The 27,500-nt window shown below is 41.1% G+C and overlaps 1 protein-coding gene and 1 long non-coding RNA gene across 2 annotated transcripts in view; one reads left to right on the forward strand and one right to left on the reverse strand.

Annotated features, from left to right (window-relative positions):
- The window catches only part of doc2a (double C2-like domains, alpha), a 97,500-nt gene that overhangs the window by 56,791 nt on the left and 13,209 nt on the right, over positions 1 to 27,500 (reverse strand). The gene's annotated exons all lie outside the window — the stretch shown is intronic.
- On the forward strand, positions 18,478 to 19,397 carry LOC143138356 (uncharacterized). Its single transcript, XR_012990170.1, has 4 exons — positions 18,478 to 18,579; positions 18,766 to 18,937; positions 19,028 to 19,176; positions 19,343 to 19,397. It is a non-coding gene; the product is annotated as an uncharacterized LOC143138356 (long non-coding RNA).

Consider the following 27,500-nt stretch of genomic DNA (forward strand, 5'->3'; position numbering starts at 1 on the left):
ATCGGATTTAGGAAAAAAGTCATTACCAAAGATTCTAGAGCGGAGCAAGATATTATCTTATAGAATCTTTGGTCATTACAGAACGGCCGATCCTAAAATCAGTGTTCTTATCTTAACTCCAGATAGGACATGTGTATTACAGAAATATCCTAAGTTACCAAAATCCTAAATAAACTGTCCTAACTTTAGGATGACCCATCAGCTCTCATAACTGTCAAATTGTTACAAATAAGCGAGATGGCAGCTCTTTTGTTACATGTAGCGCAGGTAGCCTACTGTCTGTATAAATCGTCTTGTAAATAAACTACCATTGTTCACAATGTCTCGTTTTAAATGTCAAGGCCCTCGGAAGTCTAACAATGAAGTATGGAGCTACTTTGAGACTCGTAAATGGTGTAAAACAGTGATTTATTTGCATGGCTAGGCCGATAACTAGCGCCCGATTTCTGAGTGCAGGGGACAAGCCGAGATGAGCCAGACATACGTTTACACTAGATCAATATCACACCGGAATTCTCCTTTAACAGAGGTGGCAAAAGCCATTGGTGGATTAGCACGACGTTACATCAAGTTTCCAACGGGTAATAAACTCCACATTATGATAGCTGCTAGCTGTCAGTTGTGAAGTGACGTGATACAACAACAAGTTTCATCTGTTGCTAGGTAACATACATAAAAGCTGAACGTCGATGCTAGATCGCCTACAGTGGGCATCGCTTTCAAATGACCACTTCAGTCGCGCATTACGAGGCGTAAAGCTGCGTGAAGCTTTAGTACCACTTTCAGCCACTGTGCGTAACTTTGCCACTGTACATCGCTCTGCCTGCCGCCCCTTCTGAAAAAGCAGGAGGCCATAATTGTTGCCGAGAGGAATCCCAGCCTACGAACTCAATAACAAAATAAATCATGCATAATTAAACATTACCTCGATTTAGGCTACTTGGGTATGGCTTAATGCTTGACTACACGGTGGTAACGAAAATCAAAATCGAAATTTGCTGTCTACATTACTGTTAGTGTTGGGGGTAACGCAACTACGCAAATCAAAACAGTGGTGTGATAATTGAGCCAGTAGAGAAATAACTGTTCAGAATTAATCTGTAGCCTTGGGTAGGCTTCTTCAGAAAACAATGTTGGCGATTAAATACTATCTAGCGACTTTTTTTATCAGGCTACGCTATAGAGGCTTAGACAACTATGACCCACGTTTTGGTTTCGTAAATTAATTTGCCCTACTTCTTGACTGCAATGTAGTCCAGTGTTTCTCAAACTTTTTCAGACCAAGGACCACTTAATCAATAAAAAAAGCCTCACGGACCACCTAGCTAAAAAGAATAAAATAAATTAGACCTACTTCAATAGTAAATTACACAATAGGCCTACTCACTGAACCACTTTGATTGTATTATTGTGTCAGAGAATTCATATGATTTAAACTGGCATGGCTTACATAGGCAGTGTTGCAGAAATGTTTGGATTTACATACAAGTTGGTTCAATATTGCAAACAACTCATCTATATTATATTTTACTACGTCTGCTCGCGGACCACTTGGGATAGCTTGCGGACCACCAGTGGTCCCCGGACCACACTTTGAGAAACACTGATGTAGTCAATTGACTGCTTGACATGTCATTTTTATTTTTCTGTACAATAAACAAATACATCAGCTTTATGCCGCAGAATTACATTCATATTTTGAACTTACATAGTCCAATGCATCGTTACACTACGTTAGTGTTTCCCAAAACCATAGTAGCAACGAACGTTCGCCACCACTATCGTAAAGTTGTGTAGTTACAACTACACCTCTCGACCTGTGGTAGAATGCTAGTAGAAGCATAGTTCCGGGGATCTTCATGTCAAAGACGTCACTGACGCCAGTTATTTGTTTGCAAATTAATAATTATAAATATATTTAGGTTTCTAATTGATATGTACACTTCTAACCACCATACATCCATATTTTAAAATGCCCAAGGCAGAAAATACATAAATTAAAAGTCAATTTGCAGCCATGTGCACATAAGTAAAAGTCACACACCTTCAGATAATAAGGTGGTGCTCACTTTCACGAGTCAGTTGAGAATATGTAGCCTTTGATTTTCATGGAGGGGGGGGGGGGGTTCCTTGTTAGTTTACGCAAACCAGGCCAAGAAGGCTGATTCTGATTTTGATAATATGATCTGCACAAAAGATAAACTTAGGTAAACAACGATGTGAATATTAATCGTAACCCAGATTGGAACTCTTGGACAGGGGACTGGTAACTGCTGCGCAACGGCGGCTGTCATCTGCCGGTGTTACATGGCAACTGGCTCCCGTGGCAACTGGCTGCGTTGGTGACGTTTCACGAGTGATGACGTTTCTTTGACAGATGTGGCCGCTTGCAGATTTGTCACTTTCTGATGGAAACTGGAGACGAACAAATACAAATATGCATGACATATTTAAATGTCAAAATTGTCTGTAGTACGCTACATGCACTGGACCATGAATATGCCATAAAAAAAATAAGTAACTAAATAGCCTAATAATTCCACGTGGGTATCGAACCTGCTTCCTAAATGAAACCTCTCACATGATAACCATTTATCTACGTACTTGCACCATGAACCAGCTGATAAGTCAGTGAAATTTACTTCAGTTAGTCTATACAATTAGAAGAAGTCAGCTGATGATTGTAGCAAGTTAACACGGCTGATGGTGTTGTCTTAGTTGCCCAAGCCAGTAGGTCTTCAAAGTATCATGGTTAACTTTTCAAACATTTCACTGACTGCTGGTCAGGCTCTCTGTGTCCACCTAGTCTATCTGTAGCCTAAATTGAGGAAGCGTTGCTGGTCTAAAAATAAATAAATAATAATAAAAAAAACGTGTGATGGGGAGGATTGAACCAATGTTGACTGCGTGAAAAAGCAATTTACAGGCATGAACCTGTTGCGCCACAGGAGAAGCACCAGCTTACAAATTGGGAAATAAAGTATAAAAAAACATCAAACCCATGTTTACATGTCAGCAACATTAACGTTAATAGCCTATAAGCCTGAGAGTTTTGACTCTCCCTGTGCGCAAATTTTGTGTAAAATATGGACACGTTATAGACTTCTCCTGCCCATTGCAGTGTGCGTTTCAATGCCTGTGTTTCATGAACTGAATTCTTAAAAGAATAGGCTGGACAAAAAGATACACAATTAGGCAACACATTTTTATTTGATTTATTTGCTGACGTTCATGTGCCTCTACAGACACTTCAGGTAGGGGCGGGCGGCCACATCCTAACCTCAGTGAAACGTTTGTAAAACCTAACCACTTTGAAGGTCTACTAAATGGCTTGGGCAACAGTAGCATGATAACATGGTTGCCAGATAACATGAACAGCTATGTTAACTTGTTACAATTATAATAACGTTAGCTGACTTCTTTTAATCATACAATTAAAGTAAATTTCTGTGAGTGTCGTCAGCTGGTTCGTGGCGCAAGTGGACAGACGTCTGATTACCAAGCAAATAAGTCAATTTATTTATGGTTCGATACCCACATAGTGTTTATTTATGCTATTTAGATGTTTGTTTTTTGGGTGGCATATTCATGGTCCAGTGCATGTAGTGCTACATACAATTTTGACTTTTAAACATGTCATGCATATTTGTGTGTGTCTCTAGTATATCAGAAAGTGACAAATCTGCAAGTGGCCACATCTGTCAAAGATTCGTCATCAATCATGAAACGTCATCAACGCAGCCAGTTAACATGTAACACCGGCCTTAACGCAATGCGCCACAGAATTATGTGCAGGTGCCCGTTCACGTGCTACTAAACGTCATTAACCACCTTAGTCCAGACTACTGAAGTTTTTAAACTATCATGGTCCAAACTTACAAAGTACTATGTAAGTACGACAGTTTTGGGAAACAGTCGTAACTTACATGTTGGTTAGTTGAACGATGCATCCTGTTAGTAAAAAAACTAACCTCCGTAGTTGTACGGGAAACGCACCCCAGATCAGCTTGTAGGCCATTAACAATCTGTTTATTTTATTTTATGAAGCCTACACAGTAGATCACTTGCCACATTCTCACTTTCAATAGACAGATGCAATAGCCATTGGTCAAGTATTGAGTATAAAGCAATTAAGATAGTAGCCTATACAAAAAGTACTTCATACTATCATAAAAATTTGTTAAAACGAATAGCATTTTGCAACTTGACAAAACACTGGATTAAATATCGTAGGCACAGGAGAAAACTTGTACATCCATTGGCCCGTGGGGAGATCACATGCCAGTTGCCTCTCCCTTCAGTGCTATGACTCTGTTGATGACTTTGTCCAGATGGTCTATGTATTTATTGCAATGTTCGGCTGTGAGTTTGTTTCGCCAAAAAAACTCTATTGCAGATATCAATGCGTCTTTGTTCATGGGTTTGGCCTCACAGCAGAGGCTTAGACAACTATGACCCACGTTTTGGTTTCGTATATTAATTTGCCCTACTTATTGACTGCAATGTAGTCAATTGACTGCTTGACAGGTTATTTTTATTTTTCTGTACAATAAACAAATACATCTGCTTTATGCCGCAGAATTACGCACTTGGCCAGCCTATAGAACGGGCACATTTTGGAGAGAATAGAGAATGTACGCACGCAAGAATCTGTAGGCTATTTGTGGCTGGTTACCAGCAAACAATGTTTAATGCATTAACTCAAGACGTCAAACGTTTTCTAAACAATACAATCAGAAAGGATGCAGCAGGCAGCAAATGTAGAAGAGTAATTTGCAGTGGAAGAACAAAATGCTGAATGAAGCCCATAGACATGAAGGCATATCTGGCAAGTTGTTATTTTTTGAAGACGTAAATGGTTGGGCTATAGGCCTAGTTTGCAAGAAGGAGACATAAAGCGTGAGCATGCCACACTATCCACAGCTGTAGGAGGATTACTGTTATATAAAATTCTTCAACAGAAGGCCTGCCTCGAATATGCAGGCTTGCCCAAAAAAAAGGCCTGTGGTTTGCGCAGCCTACAGTAAGTAGGTCTTAGTGAGTTAGGGGTCCTCTCGACTTCTTTTAAGCTGTCTCAGAGGTGGAAAGTTGCGTTCGTTGGGGGCAGGGCCGGATTAACAATTCATAGACCCTTGGGAACAAATGTCTGATGGCCCCCCCTGCTCCCCAGCCAACGTGAATCTGGCGGTCAGTTAATAGGCCTATATCGTGAAGATTTTTATTGCCATTTAAGGCACGAGCGCATCTGTGAGGCCAAGCCTCACCAAGTAGCCCGTTTGTTTACAACTAACATTACATTTAATTAAACTGCTTATAGGCTATGCCGAAATAGTTTCAACATTTTGAATATCAGTGTCGGGTGAATTAGGAAATGTTCTCAAAGTAGCCTTATGGCTGAAAGCTGCTTGGGATCCCCCCTGTCAAGCAAAAACAGAAAGTTAAAAACAGATGACGCGCGTCACTGACATAATGCGCAAATAATATAGCCTAGATATTCCAATATATTCGAATACATGTGTTTATTTTAGAGGGGATATTCGAACGTCATTTTTGAGCAATTTTGACAGCCCTAGTCCACTGTAGGCTACGCCAATCGTCTATTAACACCTTCCACCTAACCCTGGTGAGTGGGGGTCGCTATAATGCGTGTGAAATAGCACCATTGAGTAGCCTATGCAAAATAGCCTTAAAATCGTTCCGGTGTTGTGTACCTTTTGGTTTCTCCACCTACTGGTTTCCTTGCACGTGCATGCGCTTCAGCAGTTGTCAGACATTCACAAACAAGTTGTTTTAGGCGGTTTGAAGTCGCTTTTCATACGCCATGAGCGCTCAGCTACATTACAGCCACTCGGACAAAAGACATGTAAAAAATATATGTTTTGAAAACTAGCATTAAACTGGTTTTGATCCCGCAAAAGCAACACACCCGTGACTCTCTCCAGCCTGATTCCCTAGTCTTTGAGCCAACTAATATGTTACGCGATACAATTAACTATTGTAGGCTACAATCAATTAATAACGTAGGCAACACCCAGGTAACATGTTGTCCAGGCTATCTGAAACAAGTGGTTGCCCTTCATCTACAACAACTGGTTACCTTGGACTGCTACAGTCGTCAGTGCACTGTGCACAGTAGGCCTATGCTACTCTTTGTGGTTGATCAACTAAAAATAAAAGATGTATTTGGTGATGACGTTATTGTAGGCCTAGTAGACCTAAATTCAGAGAAATTAAATGGTACGAGAAACGATCTACATAGCGCACCAGACCGTGATGTCTTCAAAGTTTGGATGAAGGGAGTTTGCAAAAATTAGCGTATTTTTCAAGTCAATAAACATTCTTAATTTTCGAATGTCTTTGTCAGGGAACATCTGACTTTTCAAAACCATAGGCCTGGTAGTCGCTCAGACAAGGAGTTATAAGATGAAGGCAATACCATTTGTGTCACCTAATGCAGTTCAGTGAATTAGCAAGATACCATCAGAAGCCAACAATCATAAAGCCCCTGTGCGCGCGCTCTCTCTCCCCTGCGCATAAAGATGTCTGCGTGTTGTAGGCTAGATTTGCGTGAGTTCTTTATATCTGCTTTACTTTTGTGAGTTGCGACCACCTGGGCTATGTTATAGACGTGCTATGAGGTACCAGTGTTTAGCTGTGTCACAAAACAATAAGCTTTGTCAGACTACTTTTAAAATGATATTCAGGGCTATATACATTTTAAACATTCGGGGCTGAAGACCCGACAAAGCCTTGCGTTAATTCTTCAGGTGGGAGATGTCAGGAATTTTCATACGAGAGACGCTCTCATTGGTGGTTAGTATATGGAGTAGGGGATTGACAGCAACATAGCCAATCACATTAAGAGAGATGCTGAATTTAACATTAACTGCGATGTTTGATTTTAAATTAATCTAAATTTAGCCGGGACTGTAAGCTGGCACATGTGGGTGCTCGATGTTTTCCGTGGGTGCTCGAGCGACGGAGCACCCACGGTATCGGCGCCTATGACAAGCGTATCTCGCGGTTGCATCCATTACAAACAAACATGCAATGTGAACATCTGGGATTGGGGAGAGCACTAAATGCTCTACTGAATAAGCACGAGGTCAAGCCTTTAAATGAGAAACACTCTTTAATAATCAAAAAAATAAACGCTAATGAAGTAAACTTGTGACCATCAAAAATCGTTTATCGCCTGTAACTCAGTGATAACAGGACGTAACAGGAAGGCATTTGGCTGAGCAATGGAGGTTAATATGCTCTATATTTTGTCCAAATGATGTCTGTCTATCATCGTTGCACTCAGAGAAAACCAGAATGTTTAATTTGTCCTGCGTTTCTTCTACGGCTGCAAACGGGATTCACTCGCAGTTAACCAAATATTTCTTTATTAGGGCAGGGCAGGCATATTTCTGGCTATTAAATTATTTCTAAACCAGTCTGCTAAAGTCTGTAGTGAAGTCTGTGTAGGGTTTTCCAGGCTCCATTTCTTTTTACAAGACACCCTGCTCACTTGAGACATCTGCCGGTTGTTTGGGTTGTTGCAGCGTCGTTGCAGCGTCACTGGAAAAATACAAATTAAAGTCGCGTGATCCCGTGCGCGGACAGTGAGGGAAGCTGGCCAAGTCGAAGCACTGCCCACTGTACTTAGGATATCTTAACCTGAGATAAGATAGGATTCCTAAATTAAGATAGGATATGTTTCTGTAATACCAAATTGAGAAAAATCCTATCCTATCTTACACTTTCTCCTATCTTAACTTAGGACTTAAGATAGGAAGTTTCTGTAATACGGCCCCTGCTAGACTAAAACTGATCTTTCAGTACGGCCAAAGGGACTCGTGGAGTGTGTGCGAATACAAGATCCGCTGGACTAAAACCAGGTGATTCCTGCATCACCTCTCTGCAGGCGAAAAGCAACCAATGGACTATATCTGCCCAAACTTTACCAGACTCCAACCAACCAATGGACAATGTTGGGAAGTAACTGAATACATGTATTCGGGATTACGTATTCAGAATACAAAATATGAGTAACTGTATTTAGTTACAGTTACATTTTCAATGAGTGGTATTCAGAATACAGTTACTTTGGCCATTTTAAAGGGTTACTTTTAGAATCCTTCTCATATGAATTTCTGGGATTTTTGAACTGAAATTCTAATATTTCTGTGAGATGATCTTGTGCATTAACAAAATGTATAATGTTTCAGTTTATCCGATAAGGTTAAGTTGTGGGTTTTTTGCTGACATCGCCTGTGGGTCTTACAAACGGAAATAGCAGCTTGATTTCCCACTTGATAAAATGTAAAACAGCGCTTATGTAATCCAAGTATTTAGAATACGGTACTTAGATGGAGTAATGTAACGGAATACGTTACAAATTACATTTTAGGGCATGTATTCTGTATTCTGTAACTGATTACATTTTAAAAGTATTCTTCCCAACACTGCCAATGGACTACATCTGCCCAATCTTTACCAGACTTCAACCAATGGACTACATATGCCCAATCTTCACCAGACTCCAACTAATGGACTACATCTGCCCAATCTTTACCAGACTCCAAACAACCAATGGACTACATCTGCCCAATCTTTACCAGACTCCAACCAACCAATGGACTACATCTGCCCAATCTTTACCAGATTCCAACCAACCAATGGACTACATCTGCCCAATCTTTACCAGACTCCAACCAATGGCCTACATGCCCAATCTTTACCAGACTCCACGCAACCAATGGACTACATGCCCAATCTTTACCAGACTCCACGCAACCAATGGCCTACATGCCCAATCTTTACCAGACTCCACGCAACCAATGGACTACATCTGCCCAATCTTTACCAGACTCCACGAAACCAATGGACTACATGCCCAATCTTTACCAGACTCCACGCAACCAATGGCCTACATGCCCAATCTTTACCAGACTCCACGCAACCAATGGACTACATGCCCAATCTTTACCAGACTCCACGCAACCAATGGCCTACATGCCCAATCTTTACCAGACTCCACGCAACCAATGGACTACATGCCCAATCTTTACCAGACTCCAACCAATGGACTACATCTGCCCAATCTTTACCACACTCCAACCAACCAATGGACTACATCTGCCCAATCTTTACCAGACTCCAACCAATGGCCTACATGCCCAATCTTTACCAGACTCCAACCAATGGACTACATCTGCCCAATCTTTACCAGACTCCAACCAACCAATGGACTACATGCCCAATCTTTACCAGACTCCAACCAACCAATTGACTACATGCCCAATCTTTACCAGACTCCACGCAACCAATGGACTACATCTGCCCAATCTTTACCAGACTCCAACCAACCAATGGACTACATGCCCAATCTTCACCAGACTCCACGCAACCAATGGCCTACATGCCCAATCTTAACCAGACTCCACGCAACCAATGGACTACATGCCCAATCTTTACCAGACTCCACGCAACCAATGGCCTACATGCCCAATCTTTACCAGACTCCACACAACCAATGGACTACATCTGCCCAATCTTTACCAGACTCCACGCAACCAATGGACTACATGCCCAATCTTTACCAGACTCCACGCAACCAATGGACTACATGCCCAATCTTTACCAGACTCCACGCAACCAATGGACTACATGCCCAATCTTTACCAGATTCCACGCAACCAATGGACTACATGCCCAATCTTTACCAGACTCCACGCAACCAATGGACTACATGCCCAATCTTTACCAGACTCCACGCAACATGCTCGTCAGCGCTTGGTGATACCGCTCCAGCGCCCCCTGGCTCTCAGGATGACAGGCACTGGAGACATTATGTTGAATGCAACGTTGACATAAAATTTGACCCGCGGTCAGTCAGAATGATCTTTGGCAGACGAAATACAGAGAAGAACTTTAGGAGTTCCATCATTAGGGTCTTAGCAGTGAGTTTTCTAAGAGGAACAGCCTCTGGAAAACATGTAGCAACACACATCATTGTTAATAAATATTGATATCCATTCCTTGACCGTGTGAGTGGACCAGCGATATCAACAATAACATGATCAAATTGCTGGCACACACACACACACATACACACACAACAATATCAAATGGCTGGCCTATCGCTGGAATTGGGTATAGGGTAGCGGGAGGAATCGTCTGATTGGGTTTACCCACACACGCACACACACTCGCACACACACACACACACACACACACATACACTCACACACACACCAGTGTTGCCAATTTAGCGACTTTGTTGCTAGATTTAGCGATTTTTGGCCGTCTCTGGTGACTGAAAAGTGTATCTAGCGACTGACAACAAATCTGGCGACTTTTTCGCGTGTCTGGCGACTTTTGTTTTCTCTTTGCGTTATCCTTCGGTTTGCCCAGGCTGACTGCAGCAGCAGCTCAAAGCGTGAGAATCTTCTCACAAAGATGGCAAACTCTGTTTGGTTGTTGAAACGTCAGAAAATCTCCCCTCTCATGCCTGTTTCGTTAGTGAATTACTGTACATCGCGAATTTGCCCAAAGCGTTGCCCCATGATTATAAAAGGAATGACTGGCCTATATAGTATCCGCCTATTTTATTACAAGGAAGTAGATGTTCTATAGATCTAAGCTCAGACAACGCTCATTGGAAGGTGCAGCAACTACGGGTGAAATTACAACAAGAGAGTCAACGAGACGAGAGCAATGACATGATGACAGGGAAACAGGGACACGCTTGCCAGCATCGTTCAACAATTGAACAAAGGAAGTAGGCTACAACTTCATTCACAAGCAAAGCAGATAGTTAATCGAACATACATAGAACAACTTATAGCATTCGTTTAGGCTATGTAGGCCTAGCTTCAATGTTGTTAATGCAAGTTGATGCAGGACTGTCGGCTGAGTAAAAAAAAGAAAAAATCTATCGGTCTGTCCAAGTGACATTTAAAGGGGACATATTATGCAAATTTCACTTTTTGCATCCTTTTGTACCTCCATTTGGGTCTCTACTGCTCCTAACAACACTCCACGCGTGCAAAAAAGCCATCCATCCGTTTTCTGTGAGTCAGTTGAACGATTTTGGTGTCAGGAATCATAGACCTCTCCAGAATAAGTCCCGCCTCCGTAACTTCCGTATCCATCCAACTTCCGGGCGTGGATTGTCTATGGGGAATAACATGGCGTTTCGAAATATCATACCGGTAAAACATCTGTAGGTAGCGAAGTTGAAAAAGCCGGTGGGCAGATTGGCCTACACACTTCTGCCATATAGTTTCCACTGGATTTTTTGATTGTCGGTGCCGTTTAAATAGTATACTATAGACTATACTACTCAAACGCCACCGAAAATCAAAAAATCCAGTGGAAAATAGATGGCAGAAGTGTGTAGGCCAATCGGCCCAGCAGCTTTTTCTACTTTGTCACTTACAGAGTTTGACAGGTACGATCTTTCAAAACGCCATGTTATTTCCCATAGACAATCCACGCCCGGAAGTTGGATGGATACGGAAGTTAGGAGGCGGGATATATTCTGGAGAGGTCTATAGGCTTCTATGAGCCATTTGAATGGCTCCCTTATACTGACGTCAAAATAAGGGAATTTGCATAGAACCACCCTGGCGCCACCCCTCACCTCTCAACCCCCACATAGCCCCACCCACTCGATTAGTTGAAGATCCGCCATTAGTTTGCTGGTTTAACGAGCACGGACACCAAGCGCAATGACTACAAGCAAGAGCAAGTCACACATGAAGTGTTGTGTTGTTGGCTGCACAGAACAACACAAATCCTTGCACTTTCTCCCAGCCAAAGACGACAGAAGAACCGAGTGGCTCCACTTCATTTTCGATGGCCATGTTCCAGCAACAGTCGGCAAAAATCTTGTGGTGTGTGCGAACCACTTCAAGGCAGACTGCTTTGAAAACTTAGGACAGTACACTGCGGGATTAGCCATCAAACTCCGTTTGACAGAGGGATCTGTACCTACTGTCCGTGTTGTAAGTGACATGTAAGTACTTTCAAATAATGACTTTTGTGTTTCTATCGCAGTTAAGCATGAACTAACGTTAGGCTGTTTGTGTTTTGCCATTTAGCACAAGCTAACGCAAACATTACGGCTAACGTTAGCCCTGCATCTGCTTGGAGTGAGCATTTTCTCCATTCCAAATTGCAAATGCAGCACACAGCCGATCGAGTCATATTTGACAATCCCAGTCAATAATATCTGAAAGTAATGATTGTTAAAATGTTGTCTAGAAGCTAGACCTCCATTAAATATTGTCATGTTATCCACAATGGAGGCGACCGACAGCTAAAAGCCCTTAGTATAAGCTAATGTTAGCTATTGTAGCCTCATATTGTAGCCTGCACATTTCCCCTATAGCTCTATTTCATTTAAGATGCAGGGTTTGTCACAATTTGTAGTCGTTTTGTCCTTACTGATGATGAGCTAGATATGGTCATGTTATCTACAATGAAGGTGGCCTCTTAGTCTAGGCTAATGTTTGCTGTTGTAAATAAAGAGAGATATATTACCGACATAGTGCAAGAAGTTGTAGCCTCAGTTTTTAGCTCAAAGTAAACGTGCATTTCCTGTACTCTAGAATTCATGTACAAGGGTTTGTCACAATTGGTACTCATGGTGAAACAATATGACTGAGGCATAAAAAAAAAAATTCTTGGGTTCCGGTTTCCGACCGACCCTGTCAATTTATGTGCGACCCAAATTTATTTTATGAGCTTGGGGAAGAAATAACACTAAATATATTAAATAAATCCACAAATAAAAGGCGAACTATAATTACATTAATTACCCCTTGCGTTATGTATAGGGATGAGCGTATTCTCTCTTTTACAAAGTAGCCTATGCACAGCTGTTCACGAAGACGATTGTTTTCGTCACTTACCAAGGCACTCGCAATTTTGTCCAAACACCGCAACTTTTTCGCAAATTTGACCAATCATCGTAGTTTCACCGTGAAATTTCACCTACCACAACAGTCCCTCGCGCAGAATATTGAGCCAGATGGCACACTTACTTCTGCACCTTTTGCATATGACACCAAAGACTGCCCTAACGTGTTCGTTCCTCTACAGTTTTGATGACAATAAATAGAAGGCTAACGTTAATGATCTGCTTACTTGCATCTCTCAACCTGGTGTTGCTAACCTACCTAGGCTATGAAAGTAAGTTAATTAAGGCCTACTTGGTTTACTGATTTTTGAGTAGGCTATGCAACCCATTGGCAAACGTTTACCTGGACATGTCCTTTTAGCTTATGTCATGTTTGCTAGCTTGTGGGCTTAGTTTGAGTAGTGCTACCAAAATCATAGAAATTAATAAAATTGCAAGACATTTACCTCTTCTATGATCCAATAATGATTTCATTCGAGTTGTTTTTTTTAACATTTATTTTAACTAATGACATAAAAGACATTCCCAATTGCATCCACATATCGTAATGCACTATGCAAAAAGTGATTTACACTCGTAAATGATGAAAAAGTGATTTACACAGTGAGATGCAAGCCTTCCAATACCACTCAGAAATGTACTTAGGCTACTCTCACGTCCTTAAAGGGGCAGGCAGTCAATTAGACGTACACCACCAATGTAATGACATTAAACAGAAGTGTAGTCAAATAGTTTAAATCAATATGAAATTACTAGATACTTACTTGGCTATTAGTAATTATGCAGGCCACAGACTATGAATTATTAAAAAGATATGGGGTCATTCCGTGTGAAATCACCCAATTTCAGCGCAATTTGGCAGGTGACCCTCTCCGAAAAAATCTGAAAAAAATCACAGGTGTTTGTAGACCAAATCCATGCATAGATCTTAAATAGTATATCTGTATAACTAATCGTTGCAAAACTACAGCCCTTTGAAACTTCAAGTCATTTTAAGCATTGTGGTGAACAATCCTTTTTGGTCAACTTCCAACATTATTGGCTCTTTTGGTATTTCACACACATTAGTGAAACTATGTGAATAGAAGTACATTTTCCTGTTGAATTAAAATATCCAATCGGATCAGACGTATCTTGTATACTTTCCCCTCTGCAAAGCTCTGAAAATGGCTATAAATTCATAATGTGAAAAGACATCATCACCTTTGAGGGCTTCTCATTCAAAAAGTATGTGACACAAATTCATCAGATTTTTTTCCTACAAATATATGTATTATAAGGTCCTGTCCATGCAATAACTTTGGTTGTTATCATTTTCATATTTTCAGAGCATTTTTTTTAAATTGGGCTTGATTTTCAAAAAGCCTGTTTTCATCTTCTCATTTCACCACGTGGACAGTTAACAGGATTTTTTTTAATTTTACCATATATCATTCTGTATGTGAGGATCATCTGCCCAAAATTTGGGCTTGTTGCTGAGTTTCTTCATTGAGATAAGATTTGTTTTAAATATTTTCTATAAATCCACTGAATTTGTACTGGATCTGCAGTACCACTTTGCACCACATGTGGTGCTCTTTTAATACAATGGAAGTCAATGGAAGAGTAAGAGAGTCACTTGTTTGCTGCACATATCCAATCTAAACACACAGTTTATGGTTCATAGTTGAATTGGTCCAAATAATTATTGCAATATGAACAACATACTACTCATACATAAATCTTATTTAGAGAAAATAAACTGATCAAGTAAATTATACACACATAAGACTGACTGGTCATCATACATGCAGCAAGTGCAGCATTTAGCATAATTACCATCTTTGTAATGAGTTTTCTACACCAGCTTCAACCTATCAGTGCCTATGTGAGCACTTTAATAATTTCTAGCCAGCTGGTTAGGCAAAGTCTATATTCATCGTCATGCTTGGGATGCAGTCCTCTGTGATACATAGACAAAGAGCATCAAGATGGAGATCAGTGCTTTAACAAACAATCAAACAATGGGTTTCTAAAATTCAGTTCATCAAGGTATTTCACTTGATGAAGATGACCATGTGTGTTTCCATCACAAGTATTCATAACAAGGTTTGAGGACTCGTGGATCCAAGAGGCATTTGTAAAAAGATGATAAATCTTTAGTATTGATTTTTCTGCATCTGACAATGCACTGAATTTTAGAAACCCCTTTTTACTTGAACCATATGAACCATAAACTGTGTGTTTAGATTGGATATATGCAGCAAACAAGATACTCTTACTCTTCCATTGACTTCCATTGTATTAAAAGAGCACCACATGTGGTGAGACAAGTGGTACTGCAGATAAAGTACAAATTCAGTGGATTTATAGACAATATTTGTAAAAAATCTTATCTCAATGAAGAAACTCAGCAACAAGCCCACATTTTGGGCAGATGATCCTCACATACAGAATGATATATGGTAAATTAAAAAAAATCCTGTTAACTGTCCACGTGGTGAAATGAGAAGATGAAAACGGGCTGTTTGATAATCAAGCCCAATTTAATAAAAATGCTCTGACAATGTGATAATGTTAACAACCAAAGTTAATGCATGGACATGACCTTATAATCCATACATGAGTGGGAAAAAAATCTGATGAATTTGTGTCACATACTTTTTGAATGACAAGCCCTCAAAGGTGGTGATGTTTTTTCACATAATGAATTTATAGCCATTTTCAGAGCTTTGCAGAGGGGAAATTACACGAGATACACCTGATTTGATTGGATTGTTTAATTCAACAGGAAAATGTACTTCTATTCACATAGTTTCACTAATGTGTGTGAAATACCAAAAGAGCCAATAATGTTGGAAGTTGAACAAAAAGGATTGTTCACCACGATGCTTAAAATGACATGAAACTTCAAAGGGCTGTAGTTTTGGAACCATTAGTGATACAGATATACTATTTAAGATTTATGCATAGGTTTGGTCTACAAACACCTGTGATTTTTTTCAGATTTTTTGGGAGAGGGTGACCTGCCCGCCACTGGGTGATTTGACACGCAAGAAGTAGGCCTAGACCATAACCATAGCCTATATCGCTTTTCCTGAAGGGGTGTCTTTATTATTTTAACTCGCGTCTTGCTTCTTTACTGTTGACTTTACTGTATTGATGCTTTACTGTATTGATGCTAGCTTTCTCGTGATATTTTAAGTAGGCCTATTTGTAGAACATATATATTTAATTAATTTTAACTGACCCGCCCGCAAATGACCCGAATATCATTAAAATATTTTGTTTATGACTCATAACCGCGGGTGACCGCGGTCATCCGCGGGCGACCGCTTAATTTCGGGCAGACCGCGCAACACTGATTGAAACATATGACATGATGCCATCTCTTTAGGTGACTGTCTTTTTTGGACAGTTCTACTATAATGCTTTGTGAATGACCTCAGTCAAAGCATTTTCACAAATAAAGTAGGCCTACTTTGATTTTCTGTAATCCTTACTGTTTACCTTTGATTATCCTTTTTAATAAGCATCAAGATTATCAGTGTGATTTTGGTCTTACTAACCTTAATTGCCCTAAATGTAAACTATTTTTTCAATTTTCACTTCCTCCCGCAATTTCTCCACAAGAAACAGCTAAAATCACCGCAACTTCCATCCAGGCATTTTAGGTCGCAACAGTCTCAAAAAACCTCGCGAAATCCTGGTGGGATTGATTTTCTACCTATCCCTTACTGCCACTGGAAAAAAAAAAAAATTCCCTACCGACCCATGGCCTCAACTGACAACCAACAGGAACCAAACCTTTTTTTTTTTTATGCCTGATGAGTGTATGCTCTGATAAGATGAAATTCTGATAAGATGAAATTCAAGACCTCAAGAAGCTATACTTTTTATCAGTCTTTAGGCTTTGTAGCTGCTGAATGCAAGCTTTTTGTCAGAATTTGAGCATAAATTGTTGTACTGTACCCATGCAATGTATGAAAATGTTACTCATCTCTCTGCTCTCATCCCTCTTCTCTTTCCTCCTACAGGCTTGCACTTCACAGTTTCCGGCAACAAGAGAAATTGGTTGTCAAACAGATCACCCAGAGATTCTGAAACGTACTGTTGGTACACAGCTCTCTCTGCAGACTCTTCAGCCTCACTTCAGAAGTGAAGGTACAAAGTATGATCTCTCACAAATGTTTCTGATAAGGTTAAGCCTCTAGCTGTTACCTCAGTAACTTATTGTCATTTGTTTGTACCCAATAAAACATATCTGTTCAAGGTATCCAGGCTACTGTGTCCAGCAAAGACTGTGGTGTTGGCACGTCCACTGTTCCCCTCACTGCCCCGCCGCCTTTTTTAATGTCAACACCTATAAAGAGACCTCGTCTGGAGGAGGTGGAGGAGGAGGGAGAACTAGATCTTGAGGGGAGCCCTTCAATGGTGGCTTCTCACGGGCTGGATGCCACTTATGATCCGGCTGACTCTGACACCGCGTTGACTGCGTCAACAGATATTTCGTGAGTAACTCAGATGTCATCATGTGTGAGTTTTCATGTGTTATGTACCATCACTTGTTGCGTTTTATTTCTTTATTTATTCATTTACAGAGGTATGCCATCTACTCCAATCCATGAAGTGAGTAAATATATAGTTTACGAGACCTGCATCATGGAGCTGTTCAAGGTGTGTCCTGTGTGCAAGCAAGTGTTCCTTTACGACACCTTTCGTCGGCATGCGCGCACCTATATTGAACCTGCCATTCTCACCAAATGGAAGGCCTCTCAGGATGACATGCTGCTCCGCCTTAGTAGGGAAAATGGCATAATTGGTGGCGACATGAGGGCTGACTCTCCAGGTATTTGAATATGTGAAGTACAACAATTACTATGTAATGACGTGCCTTAGGTTACTTTTTACTATATAAACTATATTACTATGTAAATGTTTTCAAAGGCCACTCCGAGAAATTTGGTAGCTACACCGTGATGGACCTGAAAACCAACACCGTGATTGATGTTCAGTTGGTCCAGGTGAGTGGGAATGAATTATACTGTAAGAAGCTTTTATTTGCCCATGTGGCACCTGCTACGTATGGACACATGCATCTGATTTGTTTTCATAGAGCAACGAGGTAGGCGGTAGCTACCACATGGAGAAGGAGGGCCTGAAGAGAAGCCTTGCATTGTTGAACGGGCGCAAGGTGACCCTTGACTGTATAGTGACAGACCGACACCCGCAGATACAAAAGTTCCTGAGGGAAGCTGGCATCAACCAGTACTATGACGTCTGGCACATGGAAAAAGATGTTTTACTATTATTATTATTATTTGTGATTAACATATATGAATGTGTTGGTCCCTCCATCCTCCCTGTATTCTCAGCTCATCTCTTATCTCTGGCCAAGAACCAAGTCATTTTAAACATGCAATAGTCCACCCCCTCCTAAAAAAGACAAAACTTGACAACACTGGCCTGAACAATTGCTAAATAGCATTTTCTTTCTAGAATTATAGAAAAAGCTGCCTTTCAACAACTTCCATCTTTCTATCTGAAAATTAGATATTAGACATGCGGCATGTTATAGTCCATCCTCAACCATGTCCGGGACGTCCACACCCACGAGGACTCCAATTTCCCAGCCTGTCTGCATCCAGTTCGCAAAACCCGCGACAAGAACAAATGGCTGACAACAGGTATCTTTTGTTATGTATAGGAAATCACTTCAAACACATTGTACAAGTCCTTTATAGTTGACAATCAGAACTAGTGTATTGGAAGTCAGTCATATGGATTCAACTAATTTGGTTATATTGGCCCATTGCAACTGTTGGCATATCATGGTTTTGTGATAGAACAACAATGTTTTTTGTCTGTTGTAGGAACTCCAGCGTTCTACCAGCTGGAGAAGGTGCTGAGTGCCAAAAGAGTCCTCAAGGACATTGCTAAGCTTAGCCCCCACCACCAGACCTCATCATTAGAGTCATTTCACAGTGTGATCTTGCAATTTGCTCCAAAAAATGTGGTGTTTCCTTTCCTTGGGATGCTTTGCAGGTAACGGGAACTTCGATTGCACAGATGGTAATGATACATATTATGTGCATGCCATTATTTTCATGTTTGGTTTTCTCTTTACTGCGCAAGACTCTACCTGGCTGCTCTGCATTACAATGAGGATGCTGCACGAGACCAGGCCACCTCATCCTCTGGGGACCCTCTCTACAGGATGCATTTCCCAAAGTACAGGAAGGGAGAGTGCAGGGTGAAACCCATCAAAACCGAGACAACATTCCGTAAGTTACATATTTTTTTATTGACCAACATTAAAAGATCTGTTCATTTTGCATGCTATTGCACTATGGTGTCTTTTACAATGAACAAAACAATAAATAAATGTACAATGAAATACTTTACAAACTATGTACATAGTTACAGAAGTGTTTGTGAAATATTGCACAGGGTATGTGGAACACTTGATGGGCTTCATCATGGGGGAGGTCTTTATGGACCCAGAAGCATACAGGGAGGAACTCCTGAATATAAGCATTCCTCCGGACCTGTCCTCAGAGTTTGAGCACCCAGAGAAGGAGGAGGTGATCGCCAACTACGTTTCTCGCTTCAATCCAGGGGAGGAAGTTTGAAGCCCACGTATTGTCCTTGGCTGTCAGGAAACTCCCGACGAACACGCAGGACCACATGTGACGGATTGACGACCCTTATTCTGCGTCCAAGGAAACCCCAACACCAAATGACAAAGCTCCTGTGGGCAAGCTATCTGTAACGACTAAAAAAACATTGCATTAGTTAGCAGGTTACATAATCTGTCAGTTTTGTCAAAAATGCAAAGTGCAATTGTCATATTTCAAGGAAATATGATGTTTTATTTCTGTTTTGTGTAATAAATATATTTTGTAATGTCTTATGTGTGTATGTTTGATACCTGCTGAATTTGCAGACAATAGCCATACATAAAAAGAAAGAAAACAACAATTGGGGCATGTGTTGGTGTGTAAGGCCATTAGTGACCTATGAACATAGACTAGCATCTGCTTTTGCTGATAAAAACGGTAGCCTGTCACTTCTCATGAACACTGGGAAAAACTAATAAGTAGCCTAATAAATAACACGTACTGCTCTATTCCCCGTAGCCGTAAGGCCCCATGGTCAGCTCTGTATATGTTCAGTGCGTTCTGAAGAGAATAAACATTCAGGCACACCGGGTATAAACATGGATGATCAATTATGCATTGAGGGATCTCCTCCAGCTGCTGCAGACGTGTGATCTATAATGGTAAGGTAAGGTGAGTGCTATGCTAGTACAGTCGCTAGCATTATTCGTAAATGAGTGAGTAATATGGCATACTCGCTAGCTCATTTGTAAATAAGTTAGTAACACGGTGACATATCTACAGGCCTTTCTGTAGCTTAGAAAAGTTACCTGTGTAATCTCCTGGCAGCATATACTCTGCCTCAGTTGGCATTGCCCAACAATTTCCACACGCACACCTATATAATAATTAAAATAATAATAATAAAAGCTAATCAAGTGCTGTGAATCTAGTGAAGTATTTAAATGCAAGCAAATGTTAAATATTGTACAAAGACTGGCTTTATATCACGAAAAATTACATTACGTTTACTTCGTAACAGGCTGAAAAGGGTAAAGGCTAATAGCCAAGCCTAATATGACACGTAGCACAGATGGAGGATAAATACATTGATTTAAAAAGTTAACAAACCATTCAGCAACTGCTTGCAGCATTCGTGGAGGTGTTTCTGCAGGTGGCTCCGCTTCATCTTGATCTGGGTCAGACTCTGGGTCGAACATGTTGGGCTGGAGTGCGCCTCTGTAATCCGTCATTTTCACACGAGCGGTGGAGGTTTTCACGTGAAGAAAACAAGCAGCGTAAACATCTGACAGGTGGGCGTGGTCATCTGACAGGTGGGCGTGGCCAGCAGTAGCTTATTTGCATAAGAGTGACGGAGCCCTAAAACGGCTCATTCTGAAAGGGACTGAAGCTGGCAAGAATAGAGGCTGCAGAGATCTCTTTATGTGAGATTGATTTTGTGCAAAAAACTTTATGAACATGTTTTGTATAGCCCATAGACCTATTCTAACTTGTTTAAAAAGAGGTATAATATGTCTCCTTTAAGCCTATATTATGTAGCCTGAATATATCCAAAATATAGCCGTGAGGGTATTGCGTGTAGGCTACCCTATGGTCACATTATAATCAGACTTCAAGCAGTGCAAAGCAGATGCAGCAGTGAATAGGTTGGAAATGACTGCTTTTCAGCCACCTGATGCTCTAGTGTAGTCTAGATGATAGGCTACAGAAAGTAAAGTGTATCAATAAATATACAAGTAGGCTATATTAAATCAAATGTATTTAAACTAGGCTCTTAAAGTTGCCTATATGAGTAGGAGAAAAGCAAACAGTAAAAGGGAATTAAAGGGCCATCACCGTTTTTTTTTTTTTTTTTTTTTTTTGTTGGGGGGGGGGGGGGGGGGGGGGGGCACGACGTGCTGACGTAATTAATATGCAAATTAGTGCGTGACGTCATCTAGCGACATTTAGCGACTTTTGGAGCTGGCTTTAGCTAGCCTGGTCCTTACCGCCTGTGACTACGTTTCTCTTCGTCATACAGTCTGGAACAAAGTAATAATAATCTGTCTCCGTAATGGGCGGATGCTTATTTTGAGGTTTAAAATCATTGGAGTTCCCTTAACCAATCAGCAACGTTTGGTAATGACGTGTGCTGTGCGCCGGAGTTCAGGCTTTTACGCTTACCATTTCTGCTTCAGGCTCTTCTGCTCTCAGTAGTAAACAGACCGCTGGCTAGTATGCAGGCTACCTGACCGCTAGGGCAGTCTCTTCGTAGTGGATATATCTCTAACTTGCGCCAGCCACAGACCGAGAGTTGTATACCAAAAGCGTCACGTCGCCGAGATTATATCAGCTCTTGTCACACGCCAGTTTTCCCTCTTATCTCTTCTCGCCGCTTATCAGACGATTGTTGTTCTATGCAGCCCGGTGACTTCGTCGGAGCTTACTTTGTTCTCCACGGGTTGTTCAGACTACACTCTCGGATAAGTTGGATTGTACTGACGACCTACGTGTTATTTTAACCTAGAGCTTGCCTCGGCATAAAACAACGCAGCCTACCTTGAGCCACGCTCGGTGACTGGCTAACGTTACTGTCCACAAGCACGGTAGCCTCGTCTGGAGCCCAGCTCGGCCACAGGCTAGCCTCTGTCAAACACAAACACGGAGCGGTTTACCTTGAGCCCAGTTCAGTAACCGCTAGTCCCAGTCAAGCACAATCACAGCAGCCTTATCTTGAGCTCCGCTCGGTAACCGGCTAGCTCACGTCAAGACACACCGCCTCGCCTTGAGCCCCGCTCGGTAGGGTAGGGTAGCTAGTAGCTAACATTCCGTTCCTTAAGTAGGCCTATGCCGCATTGATTTTGTTAAGGTAATTTGAGAGTAGGGGGGAAAATAACGAGCAGCAAACGTTTATTTGAAAACATGATAAGTAGTGATGCATGTAGTACACTTGTGCGTTTAGGTTTAGCTATCACCATCTGATAAATCAAACTTTTCCCAAAGCCAGTTGGAAGGAGAGTTATAAGACGTCCTTGCCATTTATAAAATTGACAAGACAAGCCTCTTGTTCCTGCTTTAATTGCGTAATGCCCTCGAGAGTTGAGACTACTTCGCGGATAGCTTCTAGCGTCTCTTCCTCCGTCGCCATTGTTGCTGTGCTGTTGAACTACAAGCTTCGTTGGACTACAAGCAACTCGGCAGGCAAGTTCCGCGTCATCACTCAACTGTTCGCTGATTGGCGCGGTCGTACGCGAACCGCATGCTGTCGGTTGGGCCAGACTACGTGCGAGGCTGAAATAAAATTTTGGCCGGAAGTACGTAGGATGGTAACACCAGGCTAGGCTTTAGCTACTTTTCATTTGAAATAGTTGGCAACACTGACACACACACACTCACACACACACACACTCACACACATACACACACACTCACACACACACACACACAGAGTGCAGCCCTTTGTCTTAATCTGTCGGGGTTTAAGGTGCGTGGAGCTCCGGAGGTGCGGTTGCCATGGGAGACAGCTCATTTGTGGTCACTTCTGCTGAGGATCGTGGGATAGATGGAGAGATGGAGAGAGAGAGAGATGAGAGAGAGAGAGGGAGAGATGAGAGAGAGATGGAGAGAGAGGGGCAGAGAGAGAGAGAGATGGAGAGCAGGAGAGGGAGGGAGAGAGGGGAAAGATGGAGTGATGGAGAGAGAGATGGAGAGGGAGAGATGAGAGAGGGGCAGAGAGAGAGAGAGATGGAGGGAGAGAGAGAGAGATGGAGAGAAAGAGGGAGAATGAGGGGCAGAGAGAGAGAGAGAGTGGAAGAGATGGAGAGAGAGATGGAGGGGGGGTGACTGTGTGACAGTAAGTCCAGACAGCAATCTCCACTCTCAGACCAAATCAATGTGTTTTTGTTCTTTAAGCTTTCAGGACAAAAGGGGAACTCGTAAACCGTTTAACCATCAAAATGTAGATGGTGTGTGTGTGTGTATGTGTTAGTGTGTGTGTGTGTGTGTGTGTGTTAGTCTGTGTGTGTGTGTGTATGTACATGTGTGAGTGTGTGTGTGTGTATGTACATGTGTGAGTGTGTGTGTGTGTGTGAGTGTGTGTGTGTTAGTCTGTGTGTGTGTGTGTGTGTGTGTGTATATGTACATGTGTGAGTGTGTGTGTGAATGTGTGTGTGTATGTACATGTGTGAGTGTGTGTGTGTGTATGTCAAAGTCAAAGTCTGCTTTATTGTCAATTTCTTCACATGTCAAGACATACAAAGAGATCGAAATTATGTTTCCCACTATCCCACGGTGGAGACAAGACATTTTACCAATTAGGTCCACAGACAAAAACATAACATTCAATTAAACAATATAAAAAGTAAATAAGAAGGCACATACAGTGAAGAAATGGGTTGAAATTGTGCAATTGTGCATACAGTAGACAGTCAATATAATAATAGTGCAAATGTCAGTATGTACATGTGTGAGTGTGTGTGTGTGTGTGTGTGTGTGTGTGTGTGTGAGTGTGTGTGTGAGTGTGTGTGTGTGTATGTACATGTGTGAGTGTGTGTGAGTGTGTATGTACATGTGTGTGTGTGTGTGTATGTATGTACATGTGTGTGTGTGTGTGTGTGTCAGGTCTATGATGGTGCCATAGACATGTAGCTGTTAAAGCTCAGAGGATGTTAAAGGGACTAATGGTTTGATCAAGATCGCAGAACCATCAGAAAAGACCTGAGAGAAAAATAATGAAAGACCCCCATAGAACCCCAAGAGCCTCACTACCCACCCATAGAACCCATAGAACCCCAAGAGCCTCACTACCCACCCATAGAACCCCAAGAACCTCACTACCCACCCATAGAACCCATAGAACCCCAAGAGCCTCACTACCCACCCATACGAGTGACCCTCACCTGTTTTAAATCACCCATACGAGTGACCCTCACCTGTTTTAAATCACCCTCACCTGTGACTCACCTGTTTTAAATCACCCATACGAGTGACTCACCTGTTTTAACTCACCCATACGAGTGACCCTCACCTGTTTTAACTCACCCATACGAGTGACTCACCTGTTTTATATCACCCATACGAGTGACCCTCACCTGTTTTAACTCACCCATACGAGTGACTCACCTGTTTTAACTCACCCATACGAGTGACTCACCTGTTTTAACTCACCTGTACCTCTATCTGTGCCCATGACCAGGGATTAGAAAGAACAAAAAAAAAAAAAACGGAAAGAAACTAATTTTTTGGATGAATGAAACCGAAAAAAGAAAACAAAACTGGAGTGAAAACTCTATTTTCAATTTTAGATTTAATAGCGATAATTATCGGATTAACCATTTGTTTGAATATTATTGAAATCTTTATTACACGGCTCTTCATAAAGCTGCAGAATGCTCCATTCACTTGAATGGGCCTTCCCAACATTCTGTGGTCTGCTAATTGTCGATAACAGACCGTTGCTAAGTATAACAGACCGCTGTCAAGGAAAATGGGTTTCGTGCTTCTATTTCACGTCTTTCTTATCACTACGCAAGGATTGGAACTTCATTCAAAAGTGAAAGCAGACGGTTGATCAGCTGTGTTCTAAAGATTGTTTGATTCAAGTTCAGCGTGTGCTGTTGCGAACTATTTGTTTCTCAGCAAAAGCCATGATGAAACGGTAGCAAATAGGCTATGTAGGCTAAAGAGTCATATCATGGGGAGTTTATTGTTTTGTTTTGGCAAGTAACCGTGTTATAAGCGGGATAATGTATAGAACACCGGTCATTATCGGAAAATAGGGCAGATCAAGACCCCTCAGCTGCGCGTCAGGGTCCGGTTCGTGCTGTCGGGACAGCACGCAGCGCAGCGAAGCGGCGGTCATATTAGAGGGAGAGCAGATAGCTAACAAACGTTCAGAAAAAGTCCTGTTGGCAAATTTGAGGAAAAGTCGGTAAAGGGGCTATTTCACACAATTTGAGGGTGCTGAATTCAAAGATTTTGTTTACCAAGCTCAATTTTGAGTTTTAAGCTTGCTAATTAGCATAATTAGCATAATTCACATACTTTTTGGTTTTGCCATCAGACATCATAGGTATTGCAAAAAATAAGGCATTAATATACTCTTTATGTATCATATATGTTGTAGGACAGGACAGGAATTACCCCAATGACTCAAGTAGCAAATGAAAATAAGCTAAAATTAAAATATAAATTGAAATAATTGCTAAAATTCAGTATGACGTTTAGAAGCAAAATAGATTCCTTGATAATAAATTGATAGAATAGTAGGTGACTGCTAATTTTTCTGTAGAAAGTACTTTGTCACTAACTATTATGAACAGTTGTCAGTTCTACAGAGGATTTACACTGTATTTTATTTTACTGTAAAGGCGACTGTGCTTGCCTAGTTAAAACATCTCACTGGTGCTCTTTCCTATCATTCAAATTCCAGCCATGCAAAAAAATGGAAGAGTGTGCATATTTGAGGGTTGCTGAAGAGTGCTATGGAGATTGCATTATTTGCAAAAAAATTAGACAAGATATCCTTTATAGTGCAACAAAAACAAACATTCTCCAGTGCATCATTACTGCATATGATTCTGAAAGGGAAGTGGACCTAGGCCAAATCCTCAGCTATGAACTGATTAATGTCCCTGTACTGTAGCTATTGCAGATAGTGATGGTTATTTGTGAAGTGGAAATAAGTCTATCCTCACTCAAGTGTTGTCTAGCAATGTGGAATGTCCAGTAGTGATCACTGCAAAAACTGCTCATTCAACACTGGTAATAGATGCTCAAGATCTAGTTATGACTTTAGGACACCCATCTGACTGCAACACATTTAAGAAGTATGCAGGAAAGTTTGTAAGAAACATTTCTATTGTTAATTGGTATTTGTTATGTGGTAGCAAATGATGTTGACTATCAAAGAAATAGACCTAATGTAGGAATGCACACAGATATTGCAACAGATACACTCAGGCCAATCCAAACTTTTCTCATCTGTTGTTCCTCATTGGTGGAACACACTGCCAGTTCCTACAAGGGCAGGGTCATCCCTCTCCATTTTCAAAAAACTCCTCAAGACCCAGCTCTTTAGAGAACATCTCCTTTCATAGCACCACTTACAACAAGTATTGCTGATCCTAGCACTTACCAGCCGTCTTGAACTGACACTCAACTGTTTAAAAACAGCACTCTCTGATGCACTTATTCTTACTGTACTCTAACGTTTTTAAATTGTCCTAAAATTGTTGAGAGAATTGTTTGTTAGTTAAAAATGTGTCAGCCAAATGTAATGTAATGTAAAGTAATAATGGTGTAGGCCTATCTGATTAAGACCCAAAGAGTGGTTGAAACGTACTTATTAAATAACACTGGGAGCACAGAACTACAGAACAGACTATCTTTACTTTTTTCCCTTTGCAACTGTCAAATAAATCCCATAAACACAGGAAGGCCTAGGGTATCCTACATCAGATGACCTAAAGATTAGGCTCTTCTGCATAGCATTAAGTGATTGGTATGCAGTAATTTGAACACTGACCTTGATCTAGCCTACTTTGGCTATTTAAAGGTCATTTATTGCCAAAACATCACACAATATAAATGAGCTATAACAAACAATAAAGGACTTAATTACACACAAACTACTATTTTATTGACTACAAAAATAATAATTATGTAGGAAGTTTAAAACTCCTCTCCTTTGGTCAACCCAGAATTGACCAAAAGTGCACCAAATTCAACACAAATGACTCAATACACTGCCTGCTTCCTTTCTTTTTCCAGATATTTTAGGATTTGGATATCATTTCAATATTGAGTATCAACATATTTATGGCAGGTATTTATGGCAGGTATTGTATCGAAGTCATAATTTTGGTATCGTTACAACACTATGACAGAGCCACTCTGTTTTCTAGATGTCGAGGATCGGAGGCTCTACCACCAGCAAGTGATGCTGCTCAATGGCATATTAGAAAAGTACATTATCAAGCTCTAGTATGGAGGCAAGCACACATACCAAA

This window comes from Alosa pseudoharengus, unplaced genomic scaffold, assembly GCF_046254945.1.
Source record: "Alosa pseudoharengus isolate Yale_2024_CS ecotype anadromous, Long Island Sound unplaced genomic scaffold, YU_APseudo_1.1 YU_APseudo_1.1_scf_21, whole genome shotgun sequence".
NCBI classification, from domain to species: domain Eukaryota; kingdom Metazoa; phylum Chordata; class Actinopteri; order Clupeiformes; family Clupeidae; genus Alosa; species Alosa pseudoharengus.